Here is a 20,989-nt window from a genome sequence, read left to right as displayed (position 1 = left end):
CATGTATTTGTTAGGCATCTCTTTCACATAGTTGTCATCTCAATAAATCCTTACACCAAAAATCCATACCTAGATCTTTTGCATAGCTGCTTTTTCCCCTTTCTAACTGACTTGTATTTGAAGCATCAAAGGAGCAGCCAAACACTGTGCCTGCCTTTTTTTTTTGCCCCTTGGGTGTTCTTCTTTAGATGAGAGCACAAATATGAGAAGCGATTGCCCCACCATTTATATAATGGTCATGCCTTTCTAGCTAGATGAGACATCTGCAAGTACAGGTTATTAACCCATCTCCTTCTCCCCCTTTCAAAAAGCCTCAACTACAATCACTTCCTTGACTGTGAGCCCTTAGAGTAGAACTCTATAAGCTTTGGCCTCATTCCCCAACACCACCATTTTTCCTTCATAGACTCACACCCCATTAGAGCTTTGTTCTCTTCCTTAACTCTAACAAGATGCAGATTTTAGTGATAAAAGTTAAAACAACCAATTTAAGCACTCTACTTGTTCAGTTGCAATCCTGAAAGTCTCTCTCTCTCTCTCTCTCTCTCTCTCTCTCTCTCTTTTTCAGTGGATCAATGGTCACCATTCATGCTGCTGCAAGCAGAAACCGAGGAAGGGGCTATGGTTGCCAGAGGATGATGAGAAGCTGATGAGATATACCATAAGAGTTGCATGTGAGTGACACCTTTTATGTTGTCGTCGTCCCTTCAAAACAGCTATTAAGGTGTGTTTGTTTGATGGTTGAAATTGAGTTTGTGAAAAATATGTCTGGTTGATGGTTGAAATTAAGTTTGTAAAGAATTTAGTTTCTCAAAAGGGACAAAAACCAGGTCATTCAAAGAAAACGTTGTTTTGTTTGTTACTTAAACACATAATCAGATTTTAAAAACTGGTTAAAAAACTACAGTATCATGGCGTCGTCAAGCATCAGCTGCTCCTCATCAATGGCTAGTCTCAGTAGCATCAGCACTCAATGAAACACTTTTGGCAGACTGGTTTTGGTCATGTTGGATTGCTCAAATTACCTCTTGTGGAAGTAGCAGATCGGATCAGTTATGATGAGTCAAGATCTCATCAAATTTCTACCATTGCCAAGCTTTACATTCTTCAGTTCTGAAAAGTTCCATAATGTAATGGACCATATCTTTGTATGTTTCTTTATTTGTATTTCATTTTTCCCATCTTACTGCTGTGGGTGAGATACAAAAGTGAAATATTTTGAGACCCTATCTCAGAACTGATCATGAGGTTCACTTCATGCGCTTGCCTAGCTTGTTTAAAGGGAAAAGTGAAAGGAACCATTGTTTTTACCAGTGTAACTTAACTGATATATGTATTGACCTCTGTCACGTAGGTACGGGTACGGGTATGGGTACGGGTACGGGTACGGGTATGGGTACGGACCATTTTAAAAAAACATGGGTAGGGGGGTACGGCCATACACACACATGCACATATACATATACATATATATGTCAAAAAATTTCAAACAAAATAACCTATTCGCACATATATATATCAAAAATTACAAACAGAACAACATATTCATAAATCATAATACAAAATTTATCAGTCTTGATTCTCATTCTCCTCAGTCGCATAATTAACATCCAAAATACATCAATTTCGTTGATTTTCATTCTCCGCACACAAAAATTGTATCAAAACATTTAAAATTTAAAGAACTAGCATTATTCTGTTGTATTTTGCATAATGTCATCTTCAAGCTCAGAGAAGAAATTCAGATACAAAAATGTGTATTCTTAAAAATGAGACAGCAAAGATAATAAAAGAAGGAAGCACGCAATGACAGAGACAAAAGAGTAGGCTCTGGTTGAGCTTTACAATTCTAAAATTGGTAGGAGAAAACAAAAGAGGCATGACACGTATTGCATAAGGAAACAAGGAGACACAGAGACAGAGAAGGTCGATCGAAAGGTGAGAGAGGTGACTTCAGTGTGAGGGTTTCGAGCAGTAGGAGAGGGAGACAGCGAGTGTATAGGAGAGTGAGGCGGCGAGAGAGACGACTTCCGTGTGAGAGTTTCGAGCGGCAGGAGAGGAAGACTGGCTGGAGACAGAAAAACAACTGTTATTGAAAAAAACAGAAGGAAAGAAACAAGCAGAACACCGTGAACACAGAAAATAGAACAGGGGTGGCCGTCGTTGCCGTCGACGGTCGTCGCCAACGGTGAAGGCAGGGGTGGAGCCAATGAAAATGAAAAGAAAAAGGAAAAAAGGAAAAAAAATACCGTGACAGTCGCCTCCTACCATCTGCTATCACCGGTCGTCGCTGCCGTCACCAGTCGCAGTTGTCGCTGATGTCGCTGGTCGCAGTCGCCGCTGCCGTCGCCAGTCGCCACTGCCGTCGCCAGTCGCCGCTGTCGTCGCTAGTCACTGCTGTTAAAATGGTTTTAAAAGTTAAAATCAAATAATCGTTAAAAATAAAAACGGATGGATTTGGACTCAGTCAAATTTGACCATGTTCAAAAATGGATGGATACGGCCTCCGGTGCATTGACCATACCTGGTACAGTCAATGCCGCATCATCGGCGTACCCAAGCCCGTACCCGTACCGGTACCGGTGTCGCACCAGTACTGGACGAGTACTTCACCTTTACAGGTGTACCCGTGTATAATAGGTAATGACCCTTCCCATAGACAGTATAAATGAAAGTTAACTTAGCAGCTCTCGCTCCCATATATAGAAGATAATAATTATAATTAATAATAATAATAACCTCAAATCAGTATCAGCCAAAGCCTTTCATGCATGGCCAGCAAAGAAGGCCAACAAGATAGCTTTGCCCCACGATAAAGAATGGTTACTGAAACAAAGAGAGAGAGGGAGAGAGGGAGAGAGAGAGTTAGATGGCTGCACATAAGAAAACAAGCCATCTAAGTTGTTCTCTGGTTGTCCACACATATTGTAATTTGTAAATATGTTGGTGTTCATAGCTGCAGGAGAGGTAGACAAGATGCACGTGTTATTGGAAAGGAGAATGGTTGGTGACGTCTATGAGTATTGAATTGTTTTTCAGTCAATCACAGTTCTAAACACACCGTTGGGGGGTCATCTATTATGTTCTTTATTTATTTGGCAAAGTAAATCATTTTTTCTGTCTTCTGCACATTTTTAACAGCAGATTTGAATAGCTCTGACTACAAACTACTGTATTGTTGTTCGTAGTGGTTATGTGAAGTATGAGGAGGTGAATGGTGTTGTTAACTTGCAAGTACTACCATCTTCATGGCTCCAAAGGAAGTTTCCATTGTCCATCAACCAATGATGCCAAGAAAAACTAGACATGGAAACATATGTGATAATTCAGTGCCAAACTTGCAATCAACTTAATGAACAAGCACACAGGATCCTGGAGGTATCATGAAGATTGTCCTCTCATATACTGATCTAAGTTAGTTTCCCTGGAGCCAATACAGAGTGTGGAGGATACATAGAAGCATGATGTATATGTTTTGAAGAAGCATTTCATTTGTATATCAACGCACATGCATTCACAACTTACAACTTGATACCAATAAAATGCTTACTGCTACTGGTACCCATTTATGTAAACAAATGCACCACTAAAAAATGTCTGTTTTTTAACGTTACAAATCCTACTCATTGACTTCATAAGTTATCTTAATCTTATATCACAATCATATACATAAACAAATTTCAATAAATCAGTACCTTTACTTGATCTTACAGATTATCCTTGCCTGTTTGAGGCATGTCCAGCCAAATGACATATTTGATTGGAGATATGGTCCCATTACGTGCCATTATGCTCAAGAAATTAGAAAGTGTTGACACATTGTCTTTAATTGCTTGAACAAAATCATCACAATTCACTTTCATCTTGCTACCACCTTTCAAATTTGACTTATTTATGCATTTACTCCTTCTGCATTCTCTAACATATATCTATCACATATGTTGAAGAACAAATGAGTATTTGAAACAATAAAAAAAATAAAGCATATACTTAACATTGACCATCATTAGCATTGAAAGCAGAAGTATTCCCTATGTCCGCATTCTCTTCGGTAAATACTAAGGTCGATCTGGGATTCACATTATCCCAACTAGAGTCTACCTACCTCACTGGTATCTGTCATGGTACCCTACATCCTTGTGTATGTTTCTGGACCACTTGGAGAATTGTGGGCTCGAAGAAGCTACAAGCATAATAGTTCAGCCCATCAATGGCAGTTTGATTCATACAATTGTTGGGAGATGAAATCTAAGAACAAACACGTGTTGGTTTCCATGTGGTAAAATGACCATCACCTTGGATGAATTTTCTAGCATTATGGGGCTTCCTGAGCCAAAAGCTGATTCTAGAAGACCAATCGAGAGTCAATGTCTCATCACTCAATAATAAGTCAAAATCTTGGAAGTGATATGCAGGCTTATTGGAAAGAGTGTTTAGCTGCTTCTAGAACAAGAAGGACAATAGTTAATTCAGCTAGAAAGTATCAGCAAAGATCTTTCCCAATATGTCGATCCAACCACTTTTGCACTATTGGACTCACCTTCTTCCACAACATGGAGCAAAATATGGACCTTAGAGTCGCTTGCCTCTTTATAAAGTGGGGGCAGATCAAAGTCTGCCACCAATCGTTAGCCATATTAGCACAAACCCTCTTATACAAAAAACTTTCCAAATTTTCAAGTGGAGATGCAAACTACATCAAAACATGCATCTTCAACCTTCAATCTTGGTTTTATAAGCATGTGTTATCACAATGCAGTCATTGCTATAATCCCAACAAGAATGTGTTCATCATAGAGCATTATTGAGAAAAGATGGATTAGATCAATGAAAAAAGCATCACCTAGGATTTCTTTGATAGGGACGTCAAGTCAACATACACGTACAACCCAAACAAGGGTTTCATGCATTTGGGATCATATTTTACAGTGGAAGACCATCTAGAATGACATCTCCATCAATTTTCACAATGATAAAGATAGATCATTGTTAACACCCCAAATTTTTCCACATCAGAATTGAAGCAATATCAAAATTTTACAAAAAAGAATTGTGAAAAATTACAATTTCAAAGCCAATTTCAAATCTAAAGAACAATTTAGATTTAAATTATGAATTTGACTCGTGACATGAATCCCAAAGCAGAATTACGAGTCTAAACTGAATCCAAATTTTGATTTGAAATCCAAATCCAATTACAAATGTCATTTGAAATGCATATCCAATTACAAAATTTAAATTTTAATTTAAGTCCAAGAATTGGATCTAATTCGGTCTAGAATGCTATGTGGGACCCATGTGTGGGCCCCACCTAGCTCGTGTGGCCAGAAGCCCACCCAAGAGGTCACACACCCCTTTTTCTAAAAATATCTTCCCTCAATTAAATAAAAAAATCATTTTCAAAAGGAAATGAACAAGGGTCCATAAAAAAAAAGAGAGACATTAATCTCTCTCTTAGTTAAAGAAAAATCAAATTCCAAAGAAGCAATAAGTGTTAGAATTAAACTCACCTAACCTACATAATCCAAGTAGGTTTGACCTAGGTGCACCCAAAAGTGACACCAATTTTAGTTAGGCTCGATCAACATGAGCTCAACACAATCAAAAGGGTAGGTCTTTCCTCATGACCAAATAAGTGGATAGAAATAGACCTTGACCAGATCAAATTCACTTTGACTAAACTCAGTCAAAGTACAATTTAGCTCAATTAAGAGCTTTCTTAGCTCAAATTCATTAAATTACCTCAAGCAAAGTCAAACTACTCGCAAACGAGCTTTGACTTTGGTCAATTAGTCAAATTTGACCAATCTAGATAATTTTGCCCTTCTATGATCAAATTGAGATTACAAAACCTAATTTAGGATTTTATGAAAAGAAAATTTACATTTGGATTTGTCAAATGCATAAATCAAATATCAAATTGAAATTCAATATTTCAAACCGAAGTTTGATTCAATTGAAATCCATCTTCAATCAAGTTATGAACAAAAATACCATTTTCAAACCAAATTTGATAGAATTTCTAAATTTTATTCAAATTTAAATTGAACTCTCATAATTCAACAACATTTAGAACTTAATGACTAGGTTTTAACCTAATAAGCTCAATTTCAAGCAAAAAAAAAAAATACAAAACCCTACACAAGGGCATTTTCATCCAAAATTTGGTCAAAGTTGGGCAGCTAGGCCTGAACTAAGGTTGACCATTCCTAGCCCAGCCCACCTAGCTCGGGTAAATGAGTTGGGTGTGGTCAATTAGAGTCATTGAACCTATTTAATCTATTTTACAAGTCTCCAAAGTCTTAAGTGACTTTTCAATGTGAGTTAAGGAGGTGGTTGAACTCAGCACCTCCTCTATATAAACACCCCTTCGCAACGAAGGTGGGGGATGAATTTTTGACGTCTTCATCAAATTGCTGCAGCCAAGAAGCTAGGAGGCAGAAGCCAAGGAGGAGAAGAAAAATTTGTCCAAGCCATCTTCCCCCTCTATCTCATTCTCTTCTTCATTTTCCTCTATTTTCTCTATCAAGTTTGCTAAGTTAGGGTGCTTAAGTGAACCCTTACTTAGTATTTTCGATAGCGAGAAACTCTCTCTTCCCCATAGCAATTTCCAGTAAGCAAGTTATAATTCTTCTAGCTTTGTTAAGCTTGAATCCAAGCTTGGATTCTTACTTGGGATTGCTTGATTTAGAAAACAAGTAAAGAAGAAGATCAAACATCAAGACGGGTCCGTGAGGTAGGTGATTTCAACCAATTTCTTATCTATTTCAGCTTCTTGATAGATCATTTTAATTTCAGCAATTTTTGGGAGGGGTTTATTTTCATTTATTTTATGGCTATGAATGATGTCAAACTAGAGGAAAAGCCACGAATCAAATGTACATATTAATGCATGATGCATGCATGAACAAGTTTTTCCAAAAATAAACCTACAAATCAAGTTTTCAAAAGGGCCCCACGGCCACGTCTCTTTCAAAACAACCAGCTTAAAATCATTTTGAACTTCACACCATGAGAGAATCCCACGGTGAGAGAGTGATCTTGCTATAATGTATATGATGAAAAAGCCTATTAAGAATGGATGCATTCTCATGAATGTGATATACCTTTGCATGGCGAAACTAAGGATGAACCAGCTTGAGCATTCATTCATCTCTTTCTATTTAAATTCATTTTGTTTCATGCTTTTTCAATTAAATTGATTAAGGGTGTTATGGGAGATTAGAAAAAAAATTTCAATTTTTCTATGTAAAACAACCCATCCATGAATCATCATGATTCATGAGTTATGCAGTCCCTTGATAAAATTTTATTTTCAAGAGTAAGACAAGTATATATATATATATATATATATATATATATATATATACACACACACACACATGCAATCTCTTGTTAAAAGACAATTTCCTCTTTTAAACCTATTCAATCGGTCTCCTAAAATACTTTTTATGGGCTACTGATCTCATCCATAAATTTTCAGACTTTGCATGAGATTAATCCTTCCCCTAAAATATTGAAAAATTTCAACTTTCATTTCTCCAAAAAGGAGACCAACTATCCTAAAATCCGTCCAAAGAAGTTGGTGATCCCATTGGTATGAAATCTGAAATTTGAGTAGGTTTGAGGACTAAGCATCATGATCAAAACCCAACATGCATATTTGGCACAAAGGGAAATGTATTTTCAAAAGGTGCATTCCTCTTGTTGATTTAAACAATCAACTTATAAAAAAACTCAAGTTAATTTCCAAAGACTTGTCGTTTTTGTCTAAGAAACAAGCTCTTTCTTGGAATCAATGTCAACAATTTTCGGCTATTTAAATCAACACAAGATCTTTTTTTTTTAGCTATTTTGAGACAAAAGTGGATGTCATCCACGTCGCCCATCTATTTTAAAAATTGATTTTGGCATCATTTGTGTATTTTTCATTATTTTGATAATTTTTTGTTAAGTCTCAAGTTTATGGATTACATCTCCAATTCATGTGCTTAATAATATGATAAACATATTTAGAGAAAGTCCTACATTTTAATTAAAATCAATCTTTATATGTAGATTGTGTGATGTGTAATGGACTTTGAGAGATTATGAGAGAGTGAAGCATGAATGTTTCAAATGTATAAATTTTAACAGATTATGAGAGAGTGAAGGATTTATTTTTCATATAGTTTCCCTTCTCATTTGACACATTCACATTCACTTAAAGTCAATAGCACCACATGCACTTTCTCAAGAAATTAAGTGATCCAAATTTGAGTTGCAAAAGATGACCAAGTCATAGTGCAACAAGAATCTGTAAACTTCACTTAACTTCTAAAGAAAACACAAGCAATGCATTCATAACCTTGGCCAAATTATGTTTAGAAAATGACATGTTTTCTAACAATTTGAAACTTATGTTTCATCAAAAGAATGAACTCTATCTAATCAAATCCCAAGTTTCTAATATCTTAGACCAAATCACATGATTTGGCAAATGAGCATTTAAAATCAATTTTGCTTGCTAAGGTAACTTAACCATTTTTCCAAAAATCGATCATAAGATGATCACAATTTCAAACAAAAAATCATCCTGAGTTCACAACAAATAACTCAATTTCAATCTTCAAAATCCCCAATTAAAATCACTTTCAAGAATTGTGGATTTCAAAACAAATATCAAAACAAAGGTTTTCAAATCAATTTGAAAGCCCTCCAATCGTTAATTAACTTTTCAAATCGTTTTCTAGGTGATTTATTTTCAAAAAGAAGTCATTTATTCAAGATGAACTTTGATTCCTGAATCCAAAACATCAATGCACAAACATATAGGATTTGCATCAATAACTTATACATGATCCAAATGATCCTTAGTCCTTGGTCTAATTACCATGTTAAAGGTGGCAGGAACAATTGGACCTCATACCGCGAGCGGATCCCTTTCTCTTGAAAATTTTCCTCAAAAGCCCTATTTAAAAAGAATTTTTGCCGATTCGCATTTTGACGCCCCCAAGGACGGGGCGAGGTGCAAAAAGATGGCACACCCAGTGGGACCCATCATCGTCTGTCTAAGGATTTATTGGATGATGTATAAGTTATTTTTACAATACCGAATATCAATTGCATAAAGTTTTTCATAAACATGCATACTGGCATCGTGTAATAAACATTGAGGAGATTCCGTGAACCCTTCTTTATTCAATTTATCCTACCCCTCCTCAATAGGAGTTATATGGAACCCATGTGTGCTCTTAAATTTTCAAATCTATCTCTTAGGAATGTATGCAATAAAGTCATCTATTTTGCATCTTCTCATAAATTTTGAAAAACAAATCGTTACCTATGTCATATTCCGATCATCCTACCGAGTTATTTCTAGGACATTAGTCCAAGATATGACCTTACAACTAGACCACTCAATTGGACTAGAAGTCCCCTCATTAGTACTGGAATAGACAATAGTCCTGGTATATCAATGAGTGAACATGAGAATTGGAGAGCCCAAATCTAGAAAACCCTTGAAGGAGTCTATGCTAGTACCATAAATTTGGTATATAGGCATACCTTAAATTTTGAATAAATCAAGAACAATTCACCCATTTATCCTCCATAGGCTCCAAGACTAATTTTCAAAACAATGCATATAGGCAAGAGTCCTAGGGAATGCATTATCAAATTTTCATTAATTATGAGTTTGATGCATGAGATGTGATTTTTTACCTTGTCTCCAAACCCATATCCAAACCCGATACCAAAACTTTTCTTGAGTCTCTATTAGGTCAATTTATGTCAACATCTAATACTTTCTGTTGTCTAGATGGACTCAGAAAGCATTTTCCCATATGACCACATCCTATCCGGGTCATGTCAAGGTTGATCCAGACTTTGCATCATCCCAAGTAGAGTCTACCTACTTCAGTTGTACCTTTCATGGTACCCAACTTTTCGATATATGTTTTCGGACCACTTAGAGGATTGCGGTCTCGTAGAAGCAGTCAGTCTTGCCATGCAACTTATCAATGATAGTCTAATCCATGCAATTGCTGAAAGATGGAACCCAATGACCAATACATTCTGGTTCCCATGGAGTGAAATGACAATCACCCAAGATGAGTTTTCCAGCATTAAAAGTTCACCAAAGCCAAAAGTGACTCAAAAGGACCAATTGAAGACCAATTCCTTGTGAATCAAGGCCAAGTCACAACTCTAGAAGTGATCTGTAAACTAACAGGAAAACAGAGTTGGCCCTTTCTAGAAAAAGATGAACAACAATATCTCCAACTACAAGAACTTGGTGAAAAAGATTCCCAATATGTCAACCCTACTTCACTATCTAGGAGTGTCACAGACAAATAAGAAAACTCTATGAGGACTTGTACTGTGGGTCTCATCTTCTTCAACAATAAATAACACATAATGAATTTTCGCACAGCTCGCCTCTTCAGAAAATGAGGGCATGTTAAAGTCCACCACATATCCATAGCAATGGCAGCCTTGGCATTCCTTTACCGAGGGCTGACCAAATTCTCAATTGGGGACATAGATTTGATAGAATGATGTGTATTCGCATTACAAGTATGGTTCTACAAATACGTGGGGCCACAATCATGCTATTTTCAGAACACCAATGACCAGTTATCTAGTATGGAGTACTACCATAGGAAGATGGAGGAAGTGGATGACTCTACCATCATTTGGGACTTCTTTGATCAAGAAGTCATCAAGTCAAGATACACCTACAACCCAGAGGAAGTCTTCTATTGAAACCATTTTTCATAGTTGAATACCATCCAGAGCATTGTCTCAAACAATTCTCACTACGTCAAAGGAAAACATATCCAATTGAGTAAGAATGAGCTATCATAGAGTGTGAACTGGATACCAAAGAGTGGTCCGGAATATACCCCTATGCCCAACAACTTTGGGAATCATTTGCTCACTTGTACCTTATCCTTCGTCCAGACATGGGTCTTAAATATGTAAAATGTGGCAAGAAATCAGCCCACCTATCCTTTTATTATAGATCACCATGTCTAGTTCATTATGGTTAACCAAGCCAAATTTTGTCAAGTTTTGTCAAGGCATGTTGTATTTGTTTTTCAATCCAATCAAATAAAATTGGGTTTACAAGAATGCGAAATCGTGATATAACACAATTGCATGATTCATTTTATGATACCCTAAAGTAAAATCATGTTTACAAGCATGCGGTAAGCACCTAAAAAAATTTAATGCGACAACAACACTCTATGGACTAGTTTTATGATAAAAGAGCGTTTACTAAGAGGAGATTAGCGGTTGAAGAAACAGATTGCAATAATGCGATTATAGGATTTGTTTCACAATACACGAAAATAAAATCGGGTTTACAAGGATGCGATAAACAATCGAAAAAATTAAATGGGACAATGACACAGTTTCGACTGGTTTTATGATAAAAAGGTGCTTACTTAGTGGCAATAGGTAGTTAGAGAAAACAAATTGTGATAATGCAACTATTGGATTTGTTTTATGATACACTCAAATAAGATTGTGTTTACATGGACATGATAAGAACAAAAATCATGTGATAATGCAACTGCAGTATTCATTTTATGTTAAACTCAAGTAAAATCACATTTATGAGGAGGCGATATGCACTTAAAAAAGATACATGCGACAAGGAAATTGTTTGGACTGGCTTTATGATAAAAATGCATTTCCTAAGAGCTGATAAGCAGTTGGATAAAACATATTGCCACAAGGCAACAACAGAATTATTTATGAAGCACTCAAATAAAATCATGTTCAAGAAGACACGATGAGCACATGAAAAAATTAAACACGACAACGACACTGTATGGATTGGTTTTGCGATAAAGCAACTATAGGATTCGTTTGTGAAGCACTCAATAGAATAGTGTTAATAAGTACATGATATGTACTTGAAAAAATTAAATGTGACGACACTGTATGGACTAGTTTTATAATAAAAAGGCATCTACTAAGAGGTGAAAAGTAGTTGGATAAAACAGATTGTGATAATGCAACCACAAGATTTGTTTTACAACACACTCAAATAAAATTATGTTTTCAAGGTAGCAATAAGAACTTGGAAAAACTGATGGATTGTTTTGACTATAAAAATGAGTATACCAAGAGGCGATAAGCAGTCGAACAAAAGAACTAATGATAATGCTACTATGGGATTTGTTTTACGATGCACTATAAAATCAATGTTTAAAAGGACAAAGGAGATTGCGATAATGCAATTGTAAGATTTGTTTTACGAAACACTCAAGTAAAACTATGTTTACAAGTATGCAATAAACACTCAAAAAAATTAAATGCAACAATGACACTTTGTGTACTTGTTTTATAATAAAAAGACATTTAGTAAAAGATGATAAGCAGTCAGACAAAACTGATTGCGATAATGAAACTAAAAATTCATTTTAGGATACACTCAAATAATTTTGTGTTTTCAAGCATGTGATAAGCACTCGAAAAAATTAAATGTAAATTAAACATGACAATGACACTATATAGACTAGTTTTATGATAAGGCTGTAAGAAGTCAGACAAAACAAATTGTGACATGATTTGTTTTAAGATACACTCAAATAAAATTGTGTCACAAGGATATGATAAGCACTCAAAAAGGCTAAATGCGACAATGACACAATATGAACTGGTATTGCTATAATGCACTCAAAAGAGTAAAGGCATTTACTGAGAGGAGATAAGCAGTTAGACAGAACATATTGTAATAATGCAACTACATGATTTGTTTTACTATTCACTCTGATAAGCAGTAGGCAGTTTTTCATACCAGCCCTACAAAATTAACACCCTTATTTTCACATTGCAAGTATTTGATTATTTGTTAGTAATAGCGCCTCTAAAGGCATGAAAGTTTTTGAATTAGTATCCCTCCAGCCAAAACATTGGCTCCACCATGCTTTCAGCTAGGTTTTAGTTGAAAGATATCCAAATGAAAGGGTACACACTTCAAGAAAAAAGAAAGGGGGATATTAAAGATACAATGATTGCAAATTTAGATGATTATACCTTATTTCACTAAGAATATGAATGCATTAATGAGCTGGAAGATGACCCTATCAACCTCTCTAATGCAATTAATGACTCTTAACTTTGAAAATTACATTAATGTTGTGAATGGAAAGATAAAGTCCTCAAAAGATATGATGCTTGGGATCATCTCAATTTGTATTGGTTTATGGGCAAAACTATCATTTGAAATCACTAAGTTATAAATGAGGTTCTAATCCCAAATCATCTATCAATGAGATTTTTCTTATGTAGAAATCCTAAAGGAGTTCTTAGCACATCATATTTGCCCTTGAAAGATTCATTGACTTTTTCCCATTCTAGAAATCGGATTCAGTATGCTTCCGTGCAACTTTCATGAGTAAAAAAATGAAGGATTTATATCATGTCAAATAAAAATTGTTGTGCAACCAATCAAAACCACCTTCTTGTTATCAGCCTAACTACCTACAACTCGCTCCCGTAGGAATCTCAATGCTACCCATTATCTTGTCGGTTGTATTAATAGATTGAAGATGCCTCCATCCAGGTATATTGAAAGGAGGTTTCATCGACATGTAAAATATGTATTGTGGCTTGGGCCGATGGTAATTAGGGTGGTTTTCAAGATCGTGATGGAATTTGGTTTACAAATTACAAATTGGTGTGCCATGGTGCGCACGAAGTTCACAGAGTTGTTTATGATATTTTTTGTAGAATTTATTTTTATTTGGAAAAATAAAAAATTGAAAATTCGGTAAAAGTAAAATAAATGAAAAATTAATAAAAAAGACACTAGAACAAGATAAAATAATCAAAATAATGTTTTGATGATGATCAAAATGATGATAAATAGCCTTTTCTAATTTTAAACTTGAATTCATGATGACATGCATGTAAAAAATGAAAAAACATGAAAACATGAAAAAATGCAATAACAACCTGACAAATATGTTTCACTAACAAAACAAATTTTGCTAATTTTTCTTTTTATTTTTTAAAATATCGCAATTACATGTAACAATGGTTTGAACTTCGAAAATATAATCGAAAGTGTCGTGAAGATGTCATCATTTTCAGCTATGTCACAATGTGTCATGCGAAATGGCATAACAACCATCATTTTCACCTTTGTCACAATGTGTCATGCGAAACAGCCTAATAATCATCATTTTCACCTCTATCACAACGTATTGCATGAAGATGATTAACATAAAGAGAACAATTTCGCTTGCAAAGAAGATTTCTCTGGATAAAAGCCTCTGCCTACTCTCTCTTTCGCTGTGGTTTTCACCGGTCAAAACCTTAGGCCAGCAGTGCCTGCTCTCTCTTTCTCAGTGGGTTTCATGCCTACACAGTGAACTTGGAAAGCAAACAACATGTCAAATGTGAAGGATCTTATACCAATGAGCAAGAACATATAGACATTGATGTCAATAAGAGAGAGAATGATTATGCAAGCACGGATGGAAAGGAGGTATGTTGATTATGGTGTTGAGGCAAAATGTTACTCTTAGTTCATGATATTGTTGTTTCTTTTTCCTTGATGCAATTGTTTTGATCTAATATTGAATAGGAATCCTTTTCCGAAGAAAGAGATCATCAAGGATAAATATGGAGGGATTTACCCCAAGAAGCCTCTATCGATATCCAAGGTACTTTTATGATCAATTTAACAACTCTATCACAATGAGGCAAAATGTCACTCTTAGTTCAAGATATTGTTTCTGCTTATTCCTTGATGCAACTATTTTGATCTAAGTTTGACTCGGAATCCTTTTCTGTAGGAGGAGATCATCAAGAAGAAATATGGAGGGGTTTACCCCAAGAAGCATGTTCTACGTGAGCCATACTAGTTCAGGTTTGATATATGAAGCATTTATGTTAGGTTTATGTAGTTCCTAGCTAAGTTAAATTTGAAAATGATGCACATTTGGCCAAAAGAATGTTTTACCTCTAGCACAGAGACCATGTTCTGGGAGTCATGGTGGACATTAGACCATGCAGGATCATAGATAATGTGAAAATATTTGTTCATATGATGTTTCATGGGAAAATGACTTGATTTTCCCTTAAAAAATCAAAATTTTTAAAATTGACCAAGTTCTAAAACGAAAATGTGGATGAGAAAAATGGGAAATAGTGATTTTGTCTTTTTCATGAGAAATGGACATACAAATACTCTCATCGAGTGACATTAAATCCATTGGTATGTTCAAATTCGTAATTGGAATCCCATATTGATCAAAAATTAGCTCTTAAGCCACAAGTGATAATGTCTAGGTTCAAATAAGGTTGAGCAGCTCAACAATGATGAATTTTATGATCAGGATGTGAACTCTCCTAATTGAAACTGATAATACTATGTTGACATGTTTGTGATGACACTAGTGCAAAAGAATTCACCAATATGAATTTTGGAGACTGAGAATTTCAGCTCATAAGTTTGAGCCATCACTAAAAACTCCAGACATGGATAAATGCATGGAAATAGAAAATAAACTTGATTTTAGATTAATTAAAATGAATTGAGCTAAAGATGACCAGTTTTGACACTAAATAATATGTTGCTTGCTCAGTACAATATGACTAGCTGCGTATTGAGAGAATTTCATTTGAGATACTCAAAATGAAGGAGAGAGAGCGACCTTGGTGTTATGACAACTCTCTAGAGCTCAATTTAGGATGGAAGAGCGAACAATAACTTCAAAAGCACTCTTCTGGCACTCAGAAAACTTAAATGTAGGTTTATTAGAGATTGACAATGTGTCATTGCTAGGAATTATGCAAATCTGAGCCCGTGAGCTCATTTCAGCTAACATAGAGGGAAATGAAAGATTTATGATGGGGATTTGGCTCTAGAAATTGGGGATGCCATTAAAAACTAATCGGTTGATACTAAAAAAGTTTGAACATGAACTTGAATAGATCAGCTGATGTTCAAGTGTGAAGAAATTGATGAACAATAGTAGAAATGGGCCATTTTAGGCTAAAGTCAACCAAATGTGAGCTTGAAAATGGGTTATGGAAGCTCCTGGTGATTTTCAAACATGAGAATTTTCATAATTGAAACGTTAAAATACATTTTCCTAGAGTTCTAGGTCTATTGCATGAAAATTAGATAAAATTTAGGGAAATAGAGGGTGTTCTGGGGCAAATTGGTCATTTTTCTTACTGGAAAAAGTTCGATCATATGGGTCCAACTGCTTGGCATTTGGATTATAAAATATGTATATGTGAGATCTTTGGCCTTAGCCTTTGAAAGATATATGAGAAAATTAGTTCATTAAAAGGGGTAAAAATGGTATTTTTTTGTAATAAAAATTTTGGGGGTGTCTACAAAGAGGTTGGCAGCTTGCTATTGGCCAAATGGTCAAGGGAGTGCTATTGGCAATATCCAGCAGTCCCTCTCTCTCCCTCCCTCTTTCTCCCCCTCTCTCTCTCTTTGTATGATACAAGGGGTTTTCATGTTCTTTTTGTCATTGGCAAAGGGCTTTCCTTATCCTTTTGAGGACTTGCATTAATCATTTCACATATTGAAAGGACTAAAAAACTTACTCTAATTAAAGCCTTTTGAGGTTCTTGGACAAACTTTCCTTCATTCATTTTAGGAACTTTTGGAAGGTAGACTCTATTTTCATGAAGAAACTCATAAAAGAGCTTGATATAATGACCTTCAGACAACAAGGAATTTCATGTTGTTTATAGCTGAATTTTGGATTGCGAACGATTGCAACCTTTCAAGTAGGCACTCATTTTCTTTTTCTTTCATTTTTGCTTTTCCATCCTTCCTTTTGAATTTGTGGCCATTTGGCTCTTGAATTCTTTTGCTTGATTTTACTTAAGTTGGCCTTCACCATGTGGGGAAAATACCTCACCACCCCATAGACTACTACAAAGCCTCACTGCTTTGTTGATGATGTATAGCCCTGTCATATGTAATGTCATGTCTATCGGGCTTTTTTATTGAACTTTTGTAATGAGTTTTTAAGTTGGCAACTGCTAGGCTAGTTGGCCTTAAGGTACAGATATGAAACACCTTGGAACTTGCTTGCTCGAGTTTAGAAGGCACAACCAAACAAAAGTTTATAGATCACATAATTTTGCATAATAAGCACAAATCAAACATTACATCTACCTGATACTCTCAAGTACTGATCCATAGGGAATGGCTATACTTTTTCTAAGCCCATTTTCAACTCATTTTATAGTGATTTTGCTTGACCAGCCCGAATTAACTCAATCGTTGTCCTCACATGAATTTCATTAGGTTAAGATGGTACATTTGATCATTTTAATCAATACTATTTACTGAATTTTGATTCTCTCAAAATCATTAAGTCTACTTCCATGGTTCATAAAATGACTTTGTTGAGATTCTTCTTTCTTGAATCTCCTTTAAGCGATAATTAGAGATTTTTTCTCTCTCATGCAGTAGAAAATTTTGATAAACAAGTCCACTTGAGGTATTCAGTTTCAAAATTCACATGTTTTACTTTTGAATGCTGGTGTGTGCTTAAGCATGGAAAGCAGTATGCGTGAAGAATGGGGTATATCAAGGCATGAGACAAGGCTCTGGTGCAACTAGATATGACATTTGGTGTATTTAGGTGTTAGCTCAAAGGCCCTGTTGTACCTAAACATAGAAAAAGAGATGCATTTTGGCATGAGACGAGCTTCTATTGCACCTAGACACTACATAGGGTGTGCTTAGGTGTTACTTGAATGCCTCATTGCACCTAAACACATAAAAAAGGTGCATTTAGGCATGAGACGAGGCTTTGGTGCACCTATACACTACATAGGGTGTGTGTAGGTGTTAGCTCAACAGCTCTGTTGCACCTAAACCTAGAAAAAAAGGAGTGCATCTAGGCATGCAACATAGCTCTGGTGCACCTAAACACTACAAAGAGGCACATCTAAGCGTGTGACAAGGCTCTAGGATTTAGGCATGAGACAAGGCTCTGGTGCACCGAGAAACTACATTAGAGGTGCATTTAGGCATGAGACAAGGCTCTGGTGCACCAAAAAACTACATTAGAGGTGCATTTAGGCATAAGACAAGGCTTTAGTGCACCTAGACACTACATAGTGGCACATTTAGGCATGAGACAAGGCTCTGGTGCGCCTAGGCAGTAGAAAGGAACACATCAGGTATGAGACGAGGCTCTAGTGTGCCTAAACACTACAAAGGAGAGCATCTAGGTGTGAGACAAGGCTCTGGTGCGCTAGATACTAAATAGGAACGCATCTAGGTGGGAGACAAGGCTCTTGTGTGCTAGACATTAAATAGGAGCCCATCTAAGTGTAAGATGAGGCTCTAGTGCTCCTAGTCCACTACAATGATGTGCATCTAGGCATGTGATGAGGCATTGGTGCCCCATAAACTATAAATGGGTGCATCTAGGTATGAGACGAGGCTTTGGTGAGCTTAGACAATAAAAAGGGTGTATCTATGTGTGATTACCTACATATAGACTTGAGTTCAATGCTCTTGCGTGACATTTCTTGTGAAAATTTTGATTTGCAAAAAAGGTTGCGCCAAGGTGCAAAAACTTCCATGCAACATGTGTGCATTTTCAAAATTTTGTACTTGTTGGTGTTCAACATTAATCTTTGTAGTACTTGGAAAAAGAGTTTGGAAAACATTTGCTTGTGAAATTTTAAAATCTCTATGAAGTCCTTTTTATGATTGCAAATTTGAAGACATGTGCATTCAAAAGGTTTTCAAAACCTGAAGTTTCTTTTCCCTTCCTAGGAAAAAGGTCTGGATAATTGGGACACTTGGGAGGTTCTTTTTTTTTTAGAAAACCTTTTCAAAATGATGTTGAAATCATTCCTTTGAAACTTTATGGCTAATTGGAAATTGTGATAAAAATCACCCTAGTTCTAGAACTGAAACAAAGATGAATCATTGATCATATGAAATAAGGTAAGTACGACCATCAGAAAATGTAATCGTTATTCATGCCAAGAACAATAGTACATTAAGCTTAAAACTTTTTCAAATGGAGTAAATTAATAGGATCAAGTAATTTTACCTCGTCTGAGGCGGTAAGAATTCTTGAAAAGAATCTTTTATCACATATAGCCCATCCCTCTTTGGTGCCCACTTTCTTCACTGATGATGCTTCGATGGAATGGTCGATCTGAGTGCTTCTCTCGATGAATAGCTTAGCATAATGTTTGGCTACCTTCTAGCAATAAACGTCGACATGTTTTGCAACATTCAATCTTTTTCTCTTCGAGGAGGTCTAATTGTAATATACTGATATTGATCCATAGGCAATGTTGTGACTGCTGCAAATTTGAATGTTATCTTTTGTACATGAAGTGGCCATTACTATATCTGTGCTATATGCTAACTCTACAGGGGTTGCATTGGTGGCAGTTCTAACAATTGCTCTATATGCTCATAATGCATTATGAATCTTTTCATGTCATCTTGACATAACTCAACCACTCATTATATAAAATTTTGATCAAGATATTGTTTGTAACTTCTGCCTAGCCATTGCCATGTGTGTAGTAGGATGCTAAAAATTGATGCTTTATTCAAATTTTTCATGTGTTCATTTTTTGAAGTATGTCCCATTGTCTGAGACAATATCATGAAGTACCCTGAATCTACACAAGCTGTTCTTGTGAATAAAAGCCACAGTATACCTGCCTTCTACTGATATGAGTGCGACAACTTTTAGACACTTGGAGTAATATTATGTGGCCACACCGAAGTACTTATAACCATTAGATGCAGAAGGATTGATGGGCCCTACAACATCAAATGCCCACATTAAAGAAACCCATGGTAAGACCACTGAGTGCAAATATGCAGCTAGTGCTTGGATGGATTTTGCATAAAATTGGTCTTTGGAGCATGTATTTACATATTTGTAGTAATCTTATGGCATTATTGGCCAATAATAGTCTGCTTTGATCAACTATTTGTTGAGAGTTTGATAGTTTACATGGCCACCACAGGTTCCTTTATGAGCTTCTTTGACTACCGCTTGTGCTTCATCTTTGTCTGAACATCTAGAATATCCTATGCTAAAGCCATACCTCTATAAAATTTTGGCCAGTATGAAATATCAATGAGACATTCTTTGAATGGCATGCTTTTCTCTTTTGGACATGTCTAGAGGGAAATCTCTGGTTTACAAATAGTTCTTTATTTTCTAATACCACGGTGCTTATTATGATTCCACGTGATTGACTTGTTCTGTTATTTTATAAGCTAGTTGGGCCAGCATTTCAACTTCAAAGGCTCTACAAAGCTCAGATTTCTTAAGGCAATGGTAGAGCCTATACTGGTTAGAGCGTCTACAAACTGACTGAATTCTCTTTTGATATGTAGAAGTTGAAATTTGTCAAGCTATTTGATCAGTGCATTGGTAATCTCTTGATATGGCATGAGTTTGGAATCCTTCACTTTTTAGTTTTCATTGAGTTGATTTACAATAAAAGGGAATCTCCTTAAGCATGAACCCTTTTGACTTTAAATTTCAATAGTATCTTGAGGTCTTGAATAAAAGCTTCATATTCTGCCACGTTGTATGTGCAAACGAAATCCAGCCTAAGAAAATATGGTATTATTTCTTTTTGAAGTGAGATTAGAATTATTTCTATTCCTTTTCCCACCATCTTCTTGGAGCCGTCAAAAAACAAGGTCCATGTTTGTGCAGACTTCACATGTAAGATTTGCTTATCATGATAGTTGTCCTCTATTTTCAGCTCTTCTGACATGAGAAAGTCGTTCGACCAATCAACTATTGCATGTCATTTTATAGACTTCTGAGGAATGTATTGTTAATCATACTGTATGAGGAGTACTTGCCATTTAGTGATTCAAGTATTGATAAATTATTGTTCAAGGATGTACTTTAGGGGATTCAAATGAGAGATCACCTTGACTTCACTTGATAGAATGTAATGACCCAGTTTTTGACACATTCATATCGATGTTGGACAAGTCTTC

At 35.8% G+C, this 20,989-nt stretch overlaps 1 long non-coding RNA gene across 1 annotated transcript; it reads right to left on the bottom strand.

Annotated features, from left to right (window-relative positions):
- Positions 1-1,694: 1,694 nt before the first annotated feature.
- On the bottom strand, positions 1,695-19,304 carry LOC126410483 (uncharacterized). Its single transcript, XR_007574543.1, has 3 exons — positions 19,053-19,304; positions 2,250-2,394; positions 1,695-2,068 (listed from the first exon to the last, which is right to left on the bottom strand). It is a non-coding gene; the product is annotated as an uncharacterized LOC126410483 (long non-coding RNA).
- Between the last annotated feature and the right edge of the window lie 1,685 nt (positions 19,305-20,989).

Source organism: Nymphaea colorata, chromosome 10, assembly GCF_008831285.2.
Source record: "Nymphaea colorata isolate Beijing-Zhang1983 chromosome 10, ASM883128v2, whole genome shotgun sequence".
Taxonomy (NCBI): Eukaryota; Viridiplantae; Streptophyta; class Magnoliopsida; order Nymphaeales; family Nymphaeaceae; genus Nymphaea; species Nymphaea colorata.
This window is presented reverse-complemented; position numbering and strand designations above follow the sequence as displayed.